This window comes from Acinonyx jubatus, chromosome B2 (genome assembly GCF_027475565.1).
Source record: "Acinonyx jubatus isolate Ajub_Pintada_27869175 chromosome B2, VMU_Ajub_asm_v1.0, whole genome shotgun sequence".
NCBI classification, from domain to species: Eukaryota; Metazoa; Chordata; class Mammalia; order Carnivora; family Felidae; genus Acinonyx; species Acinonyx jubatus.
The window spans coordinates 90,411,867-90,433,893 of NC_069385.1; positions in this window are offsets into that span (position 1 = coordinate 90,411,867).

Genomic DNA, 22,027 nt, shown 5'->3' on the forward strand with positions numbered 1-22,027 from the left:
GAATTATCCTGGGCTCCATCATTTTTAAGCAGACACCCAAGCCACAAGTATAGAATAGAAATTAAGCAGCAAAGTTCTTTCTAAGCACAAGTTATATACACAGTTTTGTATCAGCCATGTTAGAATCTGACTCATACATATGCTCCAACCTTCATATTACCAGACATCACTGCATACCTTAGAGAACATAGCCTGTCCGTAGTAGTTCCGGACACAGTGACCAAAATATGTGTGTGTGTGTGGGGGGGGGGGGGAAATGTGCACGCATGTATGTACATGTGCATGGGGCATGGGTAAAAGACAATAAAAAATGGATTATACATGTGTCAGAAGGTCTCAAAGAATTTTAAACAATTTTCAAAGCTATTTATTTTAAAGAGTAACTGGCAAACTGTTAGTTTGATTTCTAAATTATGTCTTTTAAGTCCTGTCTAGTTTGTCTATCTTAGTAAATTAGTTGGTAAGTCCTTATTTAGTCATCACTTTAAAATATATTAAATGTAAAAATAACAATTTTAATAATATATAAGAAAGAATATTAGAAGTATATTATATATATTCGATTCACTATTAATAATACCGTATTATGATCTGCAACTTGACAATAACTCAGGAAAAATTCTTTATATTTTTATTTCAAAAACATAATGATAGTTTTGCTTTTTTTTTGGCCTGGGTATATTTAAAACCGGATACGTGAAATGATTTAAAAGAATAAAAATAGGGCTATAAGTTTAATGTATTCTTTATATTGCTAGTCACATCCTGCCAAGTAGAATGAAAAAAAAAGACAATAAATTATTTTAATTTTTAGTTGACAGTGAAGCATGCTGCATAAGTTAAGCATTTAATGTTGCCTCAGAAATATTTGACATATACTTCAGCTGCAATTACCAAGATTTCTTTACCATTATTTGAATTCATTTGTTCACATATCATTTATTGAATAATATCTGACACCACAGTGCTAAAGAAGCTACTCATGCATGGAGTTAAAGAAAATGTTGTTTTTATTATCCTTTAATAATGGGTGATAATGAAAAAATCATCTAAATTTTCTTTAATACATCTGACAAAAACATAAGAAAGTTATTTTCATAATATTCACAGATGCTAGAGTTGCTGTAAAGGATTTTGCTTACATGCTTTGTATTTGTATACCTTAAAGCTATACATATAACTTATTTCCTATAGCATAAAAAGTAGAAGACTAATATAATAATAATTAATCTTTTTAAATATTTATTTATTTATTTATTTATTTATTTATTTATTTAGAGGGAGAGAGAGTGAGAGAGGACGAGGAAGAGAAAGGAGACAGACCAAGCAGGCTGCACACTCACAGCAGATTCACCACTGTGAGATCATGACCTGAGCCAAAACCAAAAGTCACTGCTTAACTGACTGAGCCACCTCATGTGCCTCAATAATAATTAATCTTAATTTAAAAGGTATTGTGTACCTAATATATGCTTAATACTTCACATGTGTTATCATTAATACTTCCATCAATTTTATGCAGCAGATATTATTTAATATTCTCATTTTTCAAATAAGGTTCAAATTAATTAAATTCCCAGAATATGTATATATTTCATTACCAGAGACAGGATTTAATACAGGCCCAACAACAAAGCCTAAGTTCTTTCCATTATCCCATACTGCTTCTCACATCATTAAGACTGTGTGTTTGTGTTTATGTGTGTGTGCATATAAACAAATAATGCTTTTAGTTAATTTCTTTCAGACTGAATGTTTGAAAGAATATTTCAAAGAAAGGAAGATATTGATCTGTGTTATATCCTGTTTATTTCAAATGTACATTAGAAATCCAATGTAGTCCTATTACAGATTAATTAAAATAGCAAGTAGCATTATTGAAATTATTTTGTTTATTGGTTGATTTTTTAATTTATTATAAATAAAACTTTTCCTGGTTAATTAGTCAGAATTGTTCATGACTGTAGACAATGGCTCTTTGTAACTGATTATATAATATATAAAATTCTGCATTTCACTAAGCATTTATGCTATTCTCTATCAATGATATGCATTGAGTCTATATTCATATTTCTTCTCTCAGCATAAAGTTATCTATATATGCTTTCTCCCCTTTTTATCCTTTTAAATTAGTTTTTAAACCCTATTTTCTTGCAGTTGGATTTACTTATTAAAATTTTACTAAATTTTAGAAATTGCTTTTAAAACAAAATAAGAAACTCAAAAATAATGCTTTGATATTTCAGGATCAATGTATAGCAATTTGATGATACCTATTCCCAATGAAAGAAAACATCCTGAACAATATGAACATGAAAAACAAAAATTAACACAGACTCAGTGTATTGACCACCATCTTGTTCATAGGTGTTAAGGCCGGATCACGGTGACTAATGTTCAACACACCATCTTCCTTCTCAATTATTCTGATAGCCTCATTCTGGCCTCTTGCTGTTCACTGCAATCCCCAAGTATTCTCCAATCTCAGGACTTTGTAATATGCTACCTTCTTTAACTGGGTCATTCTTATCTTGGATATACACAGTTTTTGTTTTGTTTTGTTTTTTTCATTTACCTCAGCTTCCTGCTCATGACACCTTTGGAGAGAGACTTTCTCTACTATAAAACAGCAAGTTCTTAACTGTCTCCAGGATTCTCTACTTATTTCAGTCTGTTTTATTTTATTCATAACACATGTAACTACAGGACATATTACATATTTATATTTTATTGTTTTATTGTCTGGTTCCCTCCATATTACAGCAGGCTGCAAAGCAGGTATTCTACTACTTTTCACTAATATATAGCCATTGTCTATAATAGTGTCTAGTTTATACGTGCAGAGCCATTATGAATTTTTAATTAATTAGTTAATTAATTAACTATACCTTAATTTTTAAATTTTACCACTTGTACTTGTTAACTTTTAGATTTTTCAATTCCCCCCAAATGAGGTGTTTTTGTAAATAATATCTAATTGTGATACATGCAAAATATATCACAATTTAATATACACACTTGCACATAATGTGTTATTTTCTGAGCACTTGTGGTTCTCAAACTAATCTTATTTTCTGCATTTTTGAAAACTTGAATTAAATCTAGAGAATAATATGTAGTATTTTCTGTAGAATAAAAACAAGTTTTATCCCAAGTACATTTTTCTTTCAGATCACCTTAAAACAAATTACTTTTTAAATTCTCTTTAAAATTACAAAGAACATCTTCCTAATTGCATCATTATTTTATTTTGGCACACTAATGAAATATTTATTTTAGTGGCTCTTGAGTAATTTTAACTTAATAGTGATTTATGTTAAATTAATTGTCTTAAATACCTATTAATTTTTATACTTTAGGCATAAATTAGCAATGGATATACTAATGATTTACATAAGTGACACTGTTGATTTAGAGGAGATCATTTAGCTTTAAAGATAAAAATCTCCAGTTTCCTCATAATTGTTATAGAATTACTTTTATATTTGAGAAAGAAAAACATTTGTCTCAAATCAATAATAATTTATCCTGTTGTTTTAACTTTAAGTTTTAGATTTATATTGACAATGTATCCCATTTAATCTGGCTTACTTTTCTATTGACTGATATCAGAATGTTTGGACAAAAACAGGAGTTCCATGGAAATACAATCCAGATGACAGAATCCATGACATGAAAGAGGCATAGTACCCAATACAGTTCTTAATGATACTGACCACTGCCAAAGTTTGCATATCTCATAGCTGGGCTTTCCATCCTCTGCTGAAACGTGGCAGTAAAGATACTAGGTTCTGATTTGATGATACTTTAGTCCCAACACTTAAATAGAATTTATTGAGAATTATAATTGAAGCCCAGAGGCTGCAATTACTGTGAGGAAACTGTGAGACTAGGGACTCTGCTAAGAGCCCGTTCCATGCGGGTAGATTCAGAGAAGCTGCCACACACATAGAGGAACACACAACCTTCCACTGGTTCTCTTCAGAGGTGAAATCTAGCTAGAGGTCAACTGACAGGGAAGCCTGGGAAATAGCCCTACTGCATCAGCCCCTACACATTAAAGACTAGAGCAGAGGAATGGCAAAGAAAAAAAAATGTCTTTGGGACTGCAGGTCCAGGAAGGTACAATCGATCTTTGTTTTCACTCTGTGCACATTGTTTCTTTCTTTTTTGAATATTTACTTGTCTCAAAAAACCTTCTTACTTCCGCCTAATATAAAACAGTGATCCCTCACATAAACAAAGGATCTTTTACTTTCTAACCAGTGATGTGGGGAAGACCCATGAACTAAATGTCAAGTCAAACCCAATCAATACTCTTCATACAAAGTAACAAAGGAAAGAAAAGAGAGAAAAAAAGAATGTACACATAGTTGCTACAGTACTAATATTTAAACCTGAATACAGAGTTTCAGCCAATATTATTTCCTTTTTTCAATACCCATATCATTTAGCCCTTATCATCAGTTAATATCGCAGTTTATTGTTTTGTCTTACTTTTTTATCTGGTAGTAAAACATTATTCATTAAACATCTGAATTTGTAGTGATTCTGCTTTTAGTATTTTGCTCTAACATTCCAGCCACCTAAATTGTCTGAGGTCTAGATATTGACTTCCTTGAAAAAATTGTGTAGCAGCAACTGAATTTTTTCTTGATAAATGGCATATATTTTCCAACCAGCAGTAGCAGTATCAACTCTCAGTTTAATAAGATCACTAATGTTCCACTGATGAAAATATCCTTGTTCAGGAACTAAGAACTATACAATATCAGAGCAAGGTTGCAGAAACAGGATGCCAAAATTCTCTAGTGGATTAATTGGTAAAATGCTAAAAGGCCTCATTTCCACCTATATTTTTGGTTCTCTGATCTATGTAATCTGGCCTATGGTAGATTTGTAGATTAGATTTGTAACTGATTCAAAAACATTAGAGGGCAGCTCATAAACCTTATGGGGTACTGTTTACCATTTGGCACCAAAACTGACTCCTCAGTTGGCCCATCAAATTATATTAGGCCATCTTCTTCTGTATTCTGGTGTATGTGGTAAGCTGATCTGATTATCTAACTGCTGAGTGCCCAGCCTGCCAAGAGCATAAGCCAAGAGTAAACTAAACACTAAACATGGAGCCACTGTCCAGAAAGAACAGCCAACTGCATGGTAGTCTTCCCATCATTGAGAGGCGGTCCGCCATCACTTTATCCTTACTTCACTGAGTATATAATTTCAGAGTAATAAAGATTTTTTAAAAAACTGTTTGAAATGTATTTTTTAAAATTAAAGAGATTAGGGGTGCCTGGGTTGCTCAGTCAGTTGAGCATCTGACTTCAGCTCAAGTCATGATGTCTTGGTTTGTGAATTCGAGCCCTGCAACCGGGATTGCTGCTGTCAGCACAGAGCCCACTTTGGGTCTTCTGTCCCCCTCTCTCTCTGCCCTTCCCCTGCTCGTGTTTCTCTCTCTCTCTCTCAAAAATATACGTTTAGAAAAAATATAAATAAATAAAATTCAGAGAAATTATATTAATTACAACAAATAAAGCTAAATTGTTTCATTATAAAATTTTCCAGAATGGAAGAATTCTACCTACTTTTTTTCCAAAGGTTTTTTGAAAAGTTAGCTTTTGATAGAACACAATGTTAAACCACAACAAAGAGTAGCACTTGTAAGTGTGCTCAATCTCTCTCATTCAGATATAATATTTATCTTAGTTTCTATATACTTGATATTTTCTTTGCATATTTTCCTTAAAAAAACCTTATCAATCATGAATTCATTTTAAAAATATAATACCCACACATATAATTCTCATTGGGTACAGACTGTTATTCTTCTAATTTGTTTAAGTCAAAAATTGAATTGAAATGACAGGAATTTCAAGCAGCCCATCAATTAGAGATTGGCTTAGCCCAATCTCTAAGCCCATCTTAGAGATTTAACAAAATCTCTAAGAAGTAGATAATGATATTTGAAATAAATGAAGTGCTGTTTTACCTCCCTACCATGAACTATAATTAAAATAACAGTAACAAGGTGATATCAATATTTGACCCAGATGATGACTTTAATCTAACAGTCAACTTAACTTTCAAATATTATGTTCTGCTAAAGATTTTCAGAGAAACTTCCTCTATATTTCCATTACTTCTAATGAAAATACTTTTTTCTTGCCCAATATTTTACATTATTCTAGTGAATTAAGTTCCTGTCATGTTTTCTGCACTTCCTATAATTTTTTACATAGAATATAATTTATCACATTAAAAAGTATCAGCACCTATTACACATAGCCTTCAACTAATTTTTTATAACTAAAATTAAGTGTAAGCATTTATAAATCTAGTTTTATGTCTAAAGAAAGAGCTAATGTCTTTCAAATAGTCGTGCTTAAATATAAACTTACAAACAGGATGTGAGAATTAGCATTCTCTAGAGGAACAGAACTAATAGAGGGTGTGTGTGTGTTTGTGTGTACATACCACATGTGTATGTACATCTATATGTAGTGTAGCTATCTAATTACTTATGTATCTATCTACCTATCTATCTATCATCTATCTAGAATGAGAGAGTTAGGGTGAAAGAGTAAGAGAGAGAATGCTTGTATGTGAGAGAAATTGATTAGTTGAATGATTGATTATAAGGAAGGTTCATCTAATTGTGGAGGCTAACAAGTCCAAAATGTGCCAGGTAGGCCAGCAGGCTAGAGACCCAGGAAAGAGTTGATGTTGCAGCTCAAACCCAAAATCATTCTGTTAGAATTCCTTCCTCTTTGGGAGAGTTCATTATTCCTCTTTTTCTTAAGGGCTTCAACTTATTGGATGAGGCTCACCCATATTATGGAAGATTATCTGCTTTTCTCAAAATTTATTGAATTAAATGTGAACCTTATTTTTTAAAAATACCTTTACAGCAATATAAAGGTATGTTTTATTAAATATATGGGTTCCATTGCCTAGCAAGGTTGACACATAAAATTAACCATCATAAAGTGACAAAAACAAAAGGTTGTTTTTGAAACTATAAGGTACTTGTATTTCTCTTGATTAATTTATGTACTCTTCTTTTTTTAATTAAGTTTATTTATTTTTGAGAGAGAGAGAGAGAGAGAGAGAGAGAGAGAGAGCAGCAGCAGCAGAGGGAAAGAGAAAGAGGGAGAGAGAGATTCCCAAATGAGTTCCGTGCTATTTGCACACAGCCAGAAGTGGGTCTCGAACTCACAAACCATTAGATCATAAACTTAGCCAAAAACAAGTTGGATGCTTAACCCACTGGGCCACCCTGGTGCCCCTACATACTCTTTCTTCTAAGTGGTATCTTTCTTTCCTTCTTTCTTTCTTTCTTTCTTTCTTTCTTTCTTTCTTTCTTGCCACCTCTTAAGAACCAGGAAAAAAAAAATGTGATCCCTACAAGAAAACTTCTATAGAACACAAATCATTGTTTGTCATGTTCCCATTATCTGCTATTAGAAATCACATACACTAATATGTATTATTGTTCAGATTCTTTATATAATTTCATCATTAATTCATTAAGAACACTTTTACTGGGAAAGCTCTTTTCTTTCCTTAAGGTGCTGACAATCAAATGAAGAATACTGAAAAATACAAATATTATAATATGCTATTGCATGTGACAGTAATTGGAGAGTATAGAAAAGAAGCATGTAAGCCAGTATTAATGGGTTCATAATGGAATTACTTCTACAAGAGGAGACTTAACATGATTAAAGATACCCAGAGTGAGGCATAACGCAGTCTTAGAGAATCAATTTTCAAAAGGAAATACCCATCAACTGTGATTCCTACAGAAAGTGGTCTATTGAAAGCAAGGCATAGAAATTGGCCTTTAAATGTGGCACATAGTAGAGCCTTTTTTTTTTGAGAATTGCAAGGGACTGATGTCATAATGAACCTCACAGAGAAATACTAAATGAAAGATGAAGTAAATATCATTCATGAATAAAATTCTTTGAATATATCAGGTAAGAATCATGATGGTAAAAAGCATATATTTGATTAGAGTAGTTTTTCATTTAAATAGTCCTTGGATAGACCTTAGATGATTTATGACATTACATTTTGTCAAAAAAAGTAAAAGAGATTTGTCAGCTTCAGAAGAAAAATATGGCTAAAAATATTACTGTCACATGTTTCCAAAATTTGGAAAATTTTTTTTTTTTTATACCTTTGCAGACATTTCATTGTGATCTTATTGGTATTTGAATTTTTGGGGGTTTGTTTATGTGACACAAGAAATGCATACACTTTCTAGTCTAAATTTAGTTAACATTTAGTTAGGTGGGTTTAGATTATTTTGACAAAAGTATTTTCACAGTTTTTTTACGTTAACAAGTTAACAATTGACAGTTTTGTAATATTTACAGCATCATTGTAATATGTTATATTCCTAATTGACACAATGGATCTGGCATGAAAGAGGGTTAATTGAAAGCATACAATTATCAAAATTATAGACATACATATTGCATGAATATATAATTCCATTTATTTAATATTTATTAAAAATAATTATTAAGTTCTTATCTGTTTATCTTTCTAGAAATATTAAGGAGAAAACTAATAAAATTATATTCTAGTTGCACTGAAAAATTTAATCTTCTGTGGTAAGGATTCATACATGCAACCAACATTTAAAAGCTTAAATGAAGTCTGGACTTTGATTTTATTACATTGGTGATTGTTTTGAACCTAATTCTCATCTCATTTCATTTTTTTAATTGGGTTTAAATTCACATACAGTGAAATGAGTAAATCTTAAGAATATCATTTGCTTAGTTTTTATGTTTGTACATACCCAAATAACCAACAACCTGATCAACATACCAAAATTTTTCATCTCCTCAGAGTATTTTCTTCTCACCCTTCCTTGGCATTCTTTATCTCAATAGGAAACCGATCTTCTATTTCTATCACTATAAATTAGTTTCATGCTTTCTTGATCTTCATATAAATGGAATAATTCAATATGTTTTTGAGATTCATCTACATTGTTGTGAATGTCAGTAGTTAATTCTTTGTATCTTGTTCAGTAGTTATTCATTAGTTGAAATACCACATTTGTTCTTCAATTATCCAGTTAATGAACAAATTTGTCAGTTATCTGGGTGGGTTGTTTAAGTTTTGTTCTCCTATGAAGCTGATATAAATATTGTTTTTTAAATCTTTTTTTGTCTGAAAATAATTTTTCATATCTCCTGTATGAGTACTTAAGACTAGACTTGAATAAAAATGTACATGCATGTTTAATTTTATAAATAAGTGTTTAAGAGTTTTCCAAGGTGTAAAATTTTATATCCCTCCAGCAAAGAATAAAAGTTCCAGTCATTCTACATCCTCACCAACATTTGATTTTGCCAATGATGTTACTATTAGTTATTTAAGTAATTGTCAAATTTAATGTGACATCTAATTTTCCAGACAATAATACTGCTGGGCAATGTTCTTATTCCAAATGATGACTATGAAGTTACTCAAAGTTTTAATTTTGACGAATTCTAAAAAACATTCTCCCCTCCCCCTTGCCTAGAAATCTTTGCTTACCTCAATGTTGTGACTATATTATTTTATGTTTCCTTAATATTTCAGGTTAATTTTTGCATTTTATATGAGTGTTGATACATTTATAAAGTTATTTCTGCACTGTTTGCTGAACAGATTTTCCCTTTTGTATCGAACTGTCTTGGTACCTTTTTAAAAAATGAATTCAGATTCTTTTACCTAAGGTATAAATCCCAGAATTTTTAATATTAATAATGATATTTCAGTATTTCTTGGAAGGCCAAACTGATACAGATGACACAATCATTGAGAATTTGGCACTTCTTGAATTCTTGAGATTTCATTATGATTTGGAAAGCAAATCATAAATGTCATTGGTAAATTTAATAAGTATATCCATAAGATAAAAAATATTTTTCAGAGCTTTATCTAACCAAATGTAGTCATTGAATTGCCACTACCCAAACATATTCACTATTCTACATTTGAAAATAACTACACACTTCCCAGAGCACTGAAATACTCTGTGTAAGGGTAGAAATTAAAAATACTAAATAGTTTGGCTCAGCTTTTCAAAATTATAGCTGACGCTACAAGGCAAATGTTTCAGTGTCTCTGAATAAGACACCTTGACCATATAAAAGTATAAGTATTTTGAGTATATAATCATATTTTATAGAAAACAAAAAATAGAAATCTGACAGATATTTACAAGTTAGATATATGGAAAAACAATGTTTATATAATCCAGATTAGAGTTAGTATTATTTAAGTAGTATTTGTATTTGTGATATCATTTCATAATCAAAGTACATTTGCTTAAGTTTATTTGTAGAAGCCCTCTTTTGACATTGCTGCATTTAACTCTAACATATTTAGTATTTATTACTCTATTTTCAAATTTCTGTTTATTTAAATATTGGTCATGGAAATTTTTATTTACTTATTACAAATTTTTGTAGAAAATAGTGTTTGCTAAAATATAACTCACTATATAGGACCATATTAATTTCATTTGTTTACCTCACATGTATGTAAATGACTTGACTTCATAGACAGAAAAAAATGTTTTTATTGTGTGTTATAAAGTTATCCTTACATGCCTTTTTGGAAACACAAATTTTGTGACTCTAACAGATTCATTTCCAAGAAGCAATGCAAAGTGAGTTTTCCCTGACAAGTGAGAAATCTCTTCATAATTTTTGGATCCATTTTCAATCCAAATATCTTAAATTGCCTGACAAAATCATCAAACGCTTCCTGCCATTCCAAATGAATGATAATTATAAGTTAGAATATTCTAATTTATTGTATGTAATGAGTAAGCAAAGAAACCTAGTAAAGGTCAAGCCAGATGAATGTTTTAAGCCATTCATTAACAATGTAGACATAAAGAGCCTGGAGAAGATTACCAACAACATTAACTCCCTCATCCATTGAAACTATTGATAGTTCTTTTCATTTTTGATTGTTATATTTTATTTTCATAATTTAAACACTGTGATATTTTTAATTTACATGAGATTTGTTGTCTGCCTTGCGTCAAATCCCTAATAGACTGAAAGTTGCAGACATTTTGGAAAATACCAGAGAATAATATCCAGTAAAACTAATTATAAGATGACGATGAAGTAGACATAAACATATTTACAAATTGAGAGAAATGGTCATTAAAAGTAGACGATGGGAGGTTGCTGAACAGAGAGATAAGAGGGATATGTTTTGGAACTCTGAAATTAGAGTTCACTACAGAAGAAGATGGAATGCATTTTTTTTTTGAGGGATTTTCCTGTTGATTTAATATTCTATGGTTTTTGTTGTTGCTGTTGTGTTTTGTTTTGGTTTTTGGTTTTTGTTTGTTTATTTTATTTTAGAGAGAGAGAGAGTGAGAGTGGGGAAGAGAGGCAGAAGGAGAGGAAAAATCTCAAGCAGGCTCCACGCTCAGTTCGGAGCCTGACATGGGGCTCAATCCCATGATCCTGGGCTCACAACCTGAGCCAAAATCAAGAATCAGATGCTCAACTGACTGTGATTAAAAGTGGCTGAACAAAGGAGTAACAAGCAGAGCTATAGACCCAGGGAAATTAGAGATTATTGTGATTTTTTTTGCCAGTTATCAAAATACAGTCATGCGGTTGATAATGTTTACCTCTACAACACCAATTAATAGCATCAAATGAATAAAACAGGAGTTGGGTGTAATAATTTTTTTTTGGAACCACTATATGCAAGTGAGTTGTGAAGGAGTCAGAAATTTAATCACACAGCTGATTTTGTCATTAAGATAATGAAAATTAGATTTTGAAATGACAATTTACCATTAAACACAGTTCATGCAGGTTACCAAAATATCTACTGACATTCTGATCTCATAATGTATACACGTTTTTATATTTCATGACCAAAAAGAATCCTACCAGAATTTTAATTCCTTCAGAGAAAGAAATATGTTCTTATATCCTCATACTTATTACAAACATACAGTACAATGCCCAGCACACGGAAACTACTAAAAAATAAAAGTATGATGGGGCTCTTGGGTGGCTCAGTCTATTAAGTGTCCAACTCTTGATTTAGGCTCAGGTCATGATCTCACAGTTCGGGGGTTTGGGCACTGGGTAGGCTCTGCATTGACAGTGCAGAGACTGCTTGGAATTCTCTCTCTGCTCCTCCCCCCCACCCTTTCAAAGTACATAAACAAACTTAATTTTTTTTTAAATATAACATAATAAAAGAATGAGAATTCACAGTATGGTCCTTTCTTGTTACTCTTGATACACATTCACACCATTAAAATGAGCAATAATAATAGAAACAACTATTTTCCAAAGTCTAAGTTATTTTAGTAAATTGAAAATCTCCTTTTAAGTTATTTTATCCCTAAAATATTAGATGTGGGAAAGATTCCAAAGAGAAGACTTATATGTGTATGTATTTTCCTATACCTGTTACTGAACCTAGTTTAATTATCTTTTCCAAGTACCCTTTGACTCTTACTCAGACAATCAAGCCACCTTTGATAAATTAATATCACTTAGGGTCCCCTCATTTCTACAAAGCATGATTTCACTCCTCCAATTAAACTTTTAGAGCTGCTGTTCTCTGCTGGAAACCAACCAAGTTGTTAATATTTTGGAGGGAAAAAAAAAGAAGCATGTATTTTCTCTCCAAAACTAAAAGAGCAAAAGAATTAGGATAAACATGTATCATGGGAGAAAATATGCAATAAGACAGGGCATATCCAAAAATCCGCTGTGCTAGTGTAACAAAAGTTCCACTGTGATGATAATTCAGAAAAGCAGAGATGAGAAAAAGGATTAGAAAACGACTATAAGTTTTTATTAAAATCTTGAAAAATTCTTGGTAATGTTGTAAACTATGATGGTGCACTGGAGAACAGGAAATCTGACTCTAGGTTACCCTTGCCTCCTATGGTTGCACTAATTTTACATCTCGGCATAACTGATGACTATGTCCAATGTCTAGTGGACTTTGGTGCATACAGCGGGGATATATGGTGTCATTAATGTCAATGCCAGTGCCTAGTATGGGCCAGCATTGTTCATGATGAAAGAGTCATAAATATCAATAAGATATATTACTTACTTTAAAAACACAGACTGAACAGTTTTCTAAGTGTCTGACCTGATGAACAAATACACACGGCTGATATGGAATCTCTAGAATCATAGAAATATCAGACCATCTAACTTATCTCTGCATTTAAAATTTCTAGATAATTTAAGGGAAGAACATTCAAATAACTTATTATGTATTCATTATGTTATGTGTTAGCTATCTTCAAACATCCAAATGGATCCTCATTAAAAGAGAACACAACAAGAAAAGTGATTAAAAAGGAGAAGGGTTTCTATTGCTGAAGATAAGGAAAAAATTCTTCAAATTTTGCATTTAATGTCTACCTCTAAACATATAGAAAACTAGTTAATTACACCTTGAAAAGTTAACAATATAAGTTTTAATGTAAAACTGAACTTAACGGTATCTAGATGATAAGAGCTGCTAATGAGGGGTTTGACAGTGAAATAAAATATAAAACATGAGAAAATGTCCACAGTGAAAACACCAGAATAATTAATAAAACTAAGCAACTTAAAAATATATGTGTTTTTTAAATGTAAAATATACGGAGACATTTATGGTGTTAATAGCATCATTATGGCAAGAAGAGATTTAGTAAAATGTAACTGTTTTATGGAGTAGCATTACTGCTGGCCATGGCTACTATAGATAGTTTCTACAGGTGCTATGGGAGTGCTATTGGGTAGCTTCATGTCTTTTATGTTAAAAACATTCAACTGTGGGTGTTTATTTTCTTGTTCGCCGCAGTAGAGAAGACTTTTCTGGTATCATTATTGCCCAAAGATCTTTGTTTCTATCTTTGTAATTTCAAGCTGATTTGTAACTAGAGGATTGCCCATTCTTAATATCACCTATAACTTTATGTAGATGATTCTCCAGTCAATATTTCCAGCCTTTTCCTGTCTCCCAAGAAACAGCCACAAGAATCTAGCTTTTTTTTTTAATCAAAACCATGGAGGCTGTAAACATTTTTATCTAGCCTAAGTACTTAACTACTATCTATATGTGGATGACTCCCAAATTCTCTCTCTAGCTTTTTCCACATTCTGATCACCAGATATGAATATCTAACAACCAGAAAGAAACATCTCAACTAACATCCTGAAAATCAAACTCCTGATTTTTCTCCACAAACTTTCTACTCTCTGATCTAGGTCATTTAGCTGAAGGGCAGTTCCACCTTTTCAGTGACTCAAGCTATAAATCCTAGAATCACCACTGCATTTCTGTTACTTTACAACCCACATCCAATTATTTAGTGAATTCTGTAGTCTTTACCCTCAGAATATACTCAAAATAAAACCAGTTTCTCACCTCAACCAGTGCTAACACCATGACCCAAGCTCCTTCTTCACTCTTACCTAGTTTATTATAATAATTTCCTGAAGTATCTCTTTATTTACCTTTATTTCTTTTAGTCTATTCTTACAACACCAGTCCTTTTAAAATGCGAGTTAGATCATGTCTTTTTTTGCTACAAATCCTCTAATTTAGGTTAAATTCCTGTTCTCTGTTACCTTTCTGACTTTCCTTCACACCCCTCATGTCTAATCCCCAGTTAAACTGGTTTTCTTGATATCCCTCAAAATCTGTAATCATTTTCTCCATAAAAGCTTTGCACCTGCTCTTTTCTTTAACTTTAACATTCTTTCCTGACTTCTTTCAGGTCTTGGCCTGAATCATCTTATCAGAGATATCTTTCCTAATCACTTTATTTAAGATATCAGTGTATTTAAAAGGCCACCATCTCTCAGAAGCTTCTTACTCTATTTGGGTTCACTTTATAGCCCATATAGCCAGTTGACATATATGGAGTTCTTTCTCCCGTTTCCTCCCATGAGAATGTAATCTCCAGTAGGACAAAGTCTTTGTTTTGTTCACCAATGTATCATTACCAGCTAGCACAGAGCCTTGTATATTGCAGAAATGTAACAAATAACTGTCTAATGAACAGATTATGAATAACAATTTAACAACAAATTACCAGTGAGCACATATAAGAATGGCTGCTTAAGGGTGCCTGGTGGCTCATTCGGTGAAGTGTGGGACTTTTGATTTCAGCTCAGGTCATGATCTCATGGTTCCTGAAATCCAGCCCCATGTCAGGCTCTGTGCTGACAGTAAGGAGCCTGCTTGGGATTCTCTCTCTCTCCCTCTTTCTGCTTCTGCCCCGCTCATGCTCTATCTCTCTCAAAATAAATTAATAAACTTAAAAAAAAGATGGCTGCTGATTTTAGGTATTTCTAATAATATGTTTTAATTTCAATCTCACATTCAATTTATTCTATGAAAAATGTATCATTTTCTTTGATTCTCTGCGTCACTAACATTATCAAAGATATCCTGATTATCTTTGTTATGTATAATCAAGTAATTTTTGGTTTACTCCTGAGCTTAAACCTCTCTATCCAGTCAGTTTCCCAGTATTCTCAGGATCTAAGGCACACAATAATTTTGGTGGAATCTTCCGTGCTAACATTCTTTAAATGCTTGTATTAACACAATTCCAATAATCATATTTGTTCTTATTCATTCTCTCCTCTAGATAGTCAAGGTGAATGAAGTAAGACTCTTTATGTATTAACCATAATGAAGGAAAATATGAACTAAAGTCTCTTATTAAATACATTTGTTTAGGGAGCCTGGGTGGCTCAGTCAGTTAAGTGTCATGACTTTGGCTCAAGTCATGATCTCATGGTTCCTGGATTCAAGCCCCATGTCTGGCTCTGCATATCTGGCTATGCAGTGCATAGCCTACTCAGGATTCTCTCTGCCCTGACCACTCTCTCTCTCTCTCTCTCAAAATCAATAAAATAAAAAAATAATAAAAAAAACCACATTAGTTTATCCTTGAAAATAAAGATTACTTTTATGTTTAAAAATATATTTATAAAACTATAAAATAAATACAAATAAATATATTTATGTAAAATATCATAAAACAAAATAAAATTTATGAAAATACATATAAATACAAATATAATAAATATAAAAATTAAATATATTTCTGAGTGGATTTTTAGGAGTTAAAACATCATGTGGGCAGTTTTATCCATTTATTATTTCACAGTCTAGAACCCTCAATATTTAATCTAGGAGGTAGGAAATACAGCAATAGCTTGGGCATTCACTGTCAGTCCAATTTAGAAGCAAAGGATCAATTACAGAAGAAACAGAAGGTATTGTTTCTTCACAGTGTGTATTTTAAATAGGTGCTTGAAGCCAGCACCTATTTGGTATTAACCTCCCTTTTGGAGCAAGAAAATATTTCAAAATACCTCAAAATGAAAGTCACTCAGACTTTGTCTAGCATTTTCAGTTACAGATGACTCACCATTGCAGAGCATTAATCATTAACAAGCATTTTTTTGGTCTTCTATCAGGTACCAGAATTTGTTCTAAGTTGTGTGGTTTCAGCTTTAAATGAGACCAAGGAAGGAACTGTATTTTGAAACTCACATAATACTAAGAAAAGACAAACATTAAGCACAAAACAAGAAATAAGATAATTTTAGATTGTTGCTGTGAGATGACAGGGAGAAACCAGGAGTTAACTTTAGAACAGTTGTTAAAAACAGGGCTCTCTGAGAGGTGACTTACAAGCTGAGAACAAAGAAGATGAAATGAGCCAGGAGAAATTTGGAAGAAAAGTGTTCCAGTAAATGTGAAACGAAGGTGCAAATTTTCAATATGTTCGAAGAACAACAAAAATGTTCAGTGTGCCTTGAGAAAAGTGGGAGTGAAAAGAGAGTTTTCTAAGTGGTGAGTTGAGTTGGAGAGAGAACATAGCTGGATCCAGTGCTGTGCAGGGCCTCTACTGGAGATAGAGACAAAAATCAAAACACCAGTGATACTGATTTTGTCCTTATGTAGCATTTTGCTACTTTGTTCATCCTGGCTTTTTAAATGATTTGATTTATTTATGTTTTTTAATTTTTTTTAAGGAAGACAATGAGGACAGGATGAGGATGAGTAAGATGAGGACAGGAGGAGGAGGAGGAGAAGGAAGAGGAAGACACTGCCATGGGCCAGGCCCAGGAGGAGCCCTAGGGATTACACCAGCACATCCAGGACTGCACTGAGGCCCAAGAGCTCCTGCCACAGAGGCAGCCATGACAAATAAGGTCTCTAGGAGACTGGAGAACTTTCATTTTTTCTAGGCAGGTTCTAATTTGGGATGGATTTTGGTTTTGCCCTCTCCCCTCTTTTTATCTTTAAACTAGTGTTTTATCTCATTCGCCTTTAGCCCTCAGCCCTCATTTTTCTTGATTGACACCTTTGCCTTCTTTCTCTTCCCTCTCCAGATCGCTTAGTTCCTCTCCAACCTGTGAGCACAGGGGTGTGAAGGAGAAGCCCCGGACCTGAGATTCCATTTGCTTTCCTTCTTGGATCCCAGAAAAAGGCAGGAGAAGAGTATGGCCTTCCTCTGAGGCCATCATTGGCTACATTATTATTGATCTTGATTAACAAATTTCTGCCTGAGGCAAGTACCTCATTGGCCTTAAACTAGTCATGGCCCTGCTACATCCTTGTTAATATTCAAAACTATGTTTGGGGGCTCCTGGCTGGTTCAGTCAGTAGAACAAGTGGCTCTTGATCTTGGGATTGTGAGTTCAAGCCTCATGCTGGGTGTGGAGACTACTTTAATTTTTTTTTTTAACATTTTAGTTTTGAAGGAGAGAGAGACAGAGCTTGAGTGGGGGAGGGACAGAAAGAGAGGGAGACACAGAATCCAAAGCAGGCTCCAGTCTCTGAGCCATCAGCACAGAGCCCAATGCAGGGCTCAAACCCATGAACTGTGAGATCATGACCTGGTCCGAAGTCAGACGCTTAACCAACTAAGCCACCCAGGGCGCCCTGAGACTACTTTAAAAATAAAATCTTAACGACAACAACAACATCAACAACAACACAAAACTATGTTCAAATATCAACTTCTTAATGTGCCCTTTCCCAACAAGCCATGTAGGTGGTGCATAATCATCTTTCCTCTGCTTTCTGTATCAGTTCAGGTAGATCTACTAATTAGCATTTGAATTACATCCCCAGCAAACAACATTTTATTTACATTATCTAATTTAGGATTTTCCATGTTGTTGTTGTTGTTATTCAGAATGGAGATCTCAGAAAATTATAATCATGATATCTCTATTTAGTCAAATGCAACTTCAAAATTTTCTGAGATATATTATGGGTCAGTAGGGCTAAATTTAGACTATGGGGAAATGGAGGCTTTTATAATTTAGGGGCCTTCTTTAATGAAAAAAATAAAATTATAAATATACAATCTGCTGTGAAAGTAACCATTTAATTATGACAAAAAAAAAAAAAAAACTAACTCAATTACCTGAGCATTAGAGATATAGATCTCTTTCTTCTGAAATTTCTCTAGGCTGTTTTTCAGAAATTTTACCAAGTAATGCTTCCTGATTACCACCTGTATTTACCTCTCCACCTAGAATAGTCTACAATATCTAGTAATTTCAGGGCCACCAGGGGCTTGTAGAAGTGTAGGCTCTGAAGCTTAAAGATCATTAATTAGTTTAATGGTAAATCCATTTCAGCATCTCAAACAGAGTTCCAGCAGGAAACCAATGGAGACAATTCAATATTACACGCCAGAGGTGAGAGCAGGACTAAAAGCCCACAAAGCGATGTAAGGCACTCAGGTATCAGAAACAAGAAATTCTCACCATCACCACACTTAGGTGAGGGAAGGACAAAGTTCAACAGATGCTCAAAAGTACTGGAACCCATTGAGGCCAAGTGGAGAGGGAAACTGTTCCCTGATCCCAGGCCACTGTCTCTTCTGGGATGAACCCAAAAGAAAGTAGGGCAAAGGAACCTAGATGATGCAGTGCATAGAGATTGGTGTCTTGCCTGAACAAGAGTAGAGTGAAAAATGGAACTGGAGGGACAAACTGAGAACATCCAGCCCATGTATTATTTGACTGTTTTCACATCTACTAAGATTGATTACTCTTGGGGCACCTGGGCTGCTCAGTTGGTTAAGCGTCCAACCCTTGATTTCTACTCAGGTCATGATCTCACAGTTTGTGAGTTTGAGCTGGCATCGGGCTCTGTGCTGACAGTGCAGAGACTGCCTGAGATTCTCTCCCTCTTTCTCTCTCTCCCCCTCCGGCCTCAAAAAAAAAAAAAAAAAAAAGATATATATATATATATATATATATATATATATATATATATATATATGACTGATTATTCTTTGTATTTGTGTGTGTGTAAATATATATATATACATATATATATATATATATATATATATATATATATATATATATATGTGATTATTCTTTGTATTACATGAATCATTGCCTGGGGCATTTTACCTCTTATCTGGCAATAATCTGACAATACAAAGTGACTTAAAAGTAAATTTTGTGAAAGAACCCAAAAACATTGAGTCAAATTTCCTAGCTTGAAGAAGAAAAAAGTTGTGTGGGCTTCTCTGAAGACAACATAGAATAGATATAATTAGAAAATAATAAAATTTAAACGAATGAAAGTACCTTTTATATAAACCACACTATTTTTATGGGCAACCAATATAACAACTCATTTCTTCTGTGGCTTATTAAGAATTTTAGTCTTAATCTCTTTTTTTCAAAAATGTTCATATTTAAGAGGAAGCATGAGTGAGGGAGGGACAGAGCAGGGGTGGAGAGAGAGAATCCCAAGCAGGCTCCATGCTATCAGCACAGAGCCCAAAAAAGGGATCCGTCTCACCAACCATGAGATCATGACCTGAGCTGAAATCAAGAGTTGGGTTCTCAAACAACTGAGTTACCCATACACCCCTAGTTCTTCATTTCCTATTTTCTCCATGATTCAGTATAGAAATCCTCAGCTTCATGAAAGTTTATTGTGTTGTGAAGTTTATCACTAATGTGTAATGGTGGATTGTGGCTATCAGAGTCATTTAGGGGTGGGTACTTAGTAGTTTCAATTATTTTAATTTACTTATGAAACAACTAAACTGATCACTAGTTTAAACACTGTATTTACTTTTGATAGAGGTGTAAACCTATTACATAAAAGAATGCAATTTTTAGTAATCACTTAAAAATATCCTCATAAAAATAAAACATCAAGTCCATACCTTCATCAAAGTTTGTTACAAATAACACTCTTATTTTAGAAAATAAGATTTCTGAAAGATGAGATTAAATTTTCTACATTATTGAATTGAACAGAATTCATTGGATGTACAGGAAGGCCAATTAATAACTAAGGCAAGTATTTATAAGTAGAAATACATAATATGGTAGCTCCTGACCCTTTGTCCGCTTCAAATGACCAAAGGATATTTTGGTATCTACTCTCAGTTTTAAGGTTGACAAAGGATAAAGCACTCAATTAATGGGACTTGATTGCATCAAAATGATCAATTAGAGGGACATGACTCATTTTTGGAGACAGCCAGGTCCAAATCTGAAGAAGGGTATGAAATGTTCATAAAGAAATACACTTGGGAAAATCTGAGATTTGATACAATTCTTTAAATCACACACACTCACACACACACACACACACACACACACACACACACACCCTTTACATCTCCGTAGAAAATAAGTTAGTAAGCATCAAGAAAAATTTGAATTTAAGAATTTAGTAGTAGAATATGTGTTGACCCTTTTGGCCGACTGATGGGCAGATGGGGAGGGAGGAGTGCTGGTTCTTCCCATTATATATCTTAGAATCTCAACCCATGAGAATAATAACAGAGAGCCAGCTAGCTGTTCACCAAATTTTGTTTCTACCTGGGTAAATAACTTTATGCTATTTCCAGTTGTATCATGTGACTTCACCTATGAATTAGAAGTGAAGCATGACATGTTTGGACAAAGCTTCTAAGAAAGAGTGTTACCTCAGCTAAGACCACATTCTTCTTCAGCTGAACAACTGTGGAAGACAAGGTGGCCAAAGGAATGGCAAAGATACAGGATAGAATAATAAATAGATTTGGACCTTGACTCACTACACATAAGAGAACCACCTACCAATAATGTCCACCATCATCTATTGCCTGAGTGTGAAATAAAATTGAATCATATGCAAACCATTTTATACTGTATATTTCTTTAATTTATCCTAATACAGATATACACCTAAATCATTCAAAACCAATTTGAATTATTTATCAATGGTCAAAAAAATTTGTAGGTGAGATAATCCAATGAAGTCTTTTGGATATTGCTTTCTCCATAACTCTGATTCAATTAGAAATACAGAAATTTAGATGATTATTTTTCCTCTAAAGATGAAATCTTTAAAAAGTATATTTTTACAAAATACCTTAAGACATTTGGGAAACCAGGGGGAAAAAGTAGTTAATAACTCTAGGAAAACACTTTCATCACATTCACCCATATGAGAAATTGTTCTTCACATTCTACATATAAATTTATGATTTGTAAATAATGAAGCTAAGAGCCCTTGTGAAATAACATGAAAACAAACTCATTCATTTAAGTGAAGGATTTTGTTTACAAGAAGTACATTATCAAGGATGCATTATCATTGCTCATGTTGGTTAGCTAAGGTTCAGTTAACTGAAATAAATAATCTTTGTTATCAAAAGAAAAGTGAAAGATATCAGTTGTAGCTGACAGGGAAGAAATTGATTTAGCAGTGTTTGGAACTTTTTGTGAATACTCATAATTGTTATAATGCAGCATTGCAAAATATAGCTCAAAGATAATTGTCTCTATTTTATTCAAGCTCCTAGTAGGCTAAGACAAGCAAAAGAACTGAAGATAAAGAAAAATGTGAAAAAATTCTATAGTAAAATATTAATTTCAAATCACAGTTTTAATAAAAAAGGATCTAGACTAAATACAAAATTAACTTGACCTAGAAATTGATATAAAAAATTGTT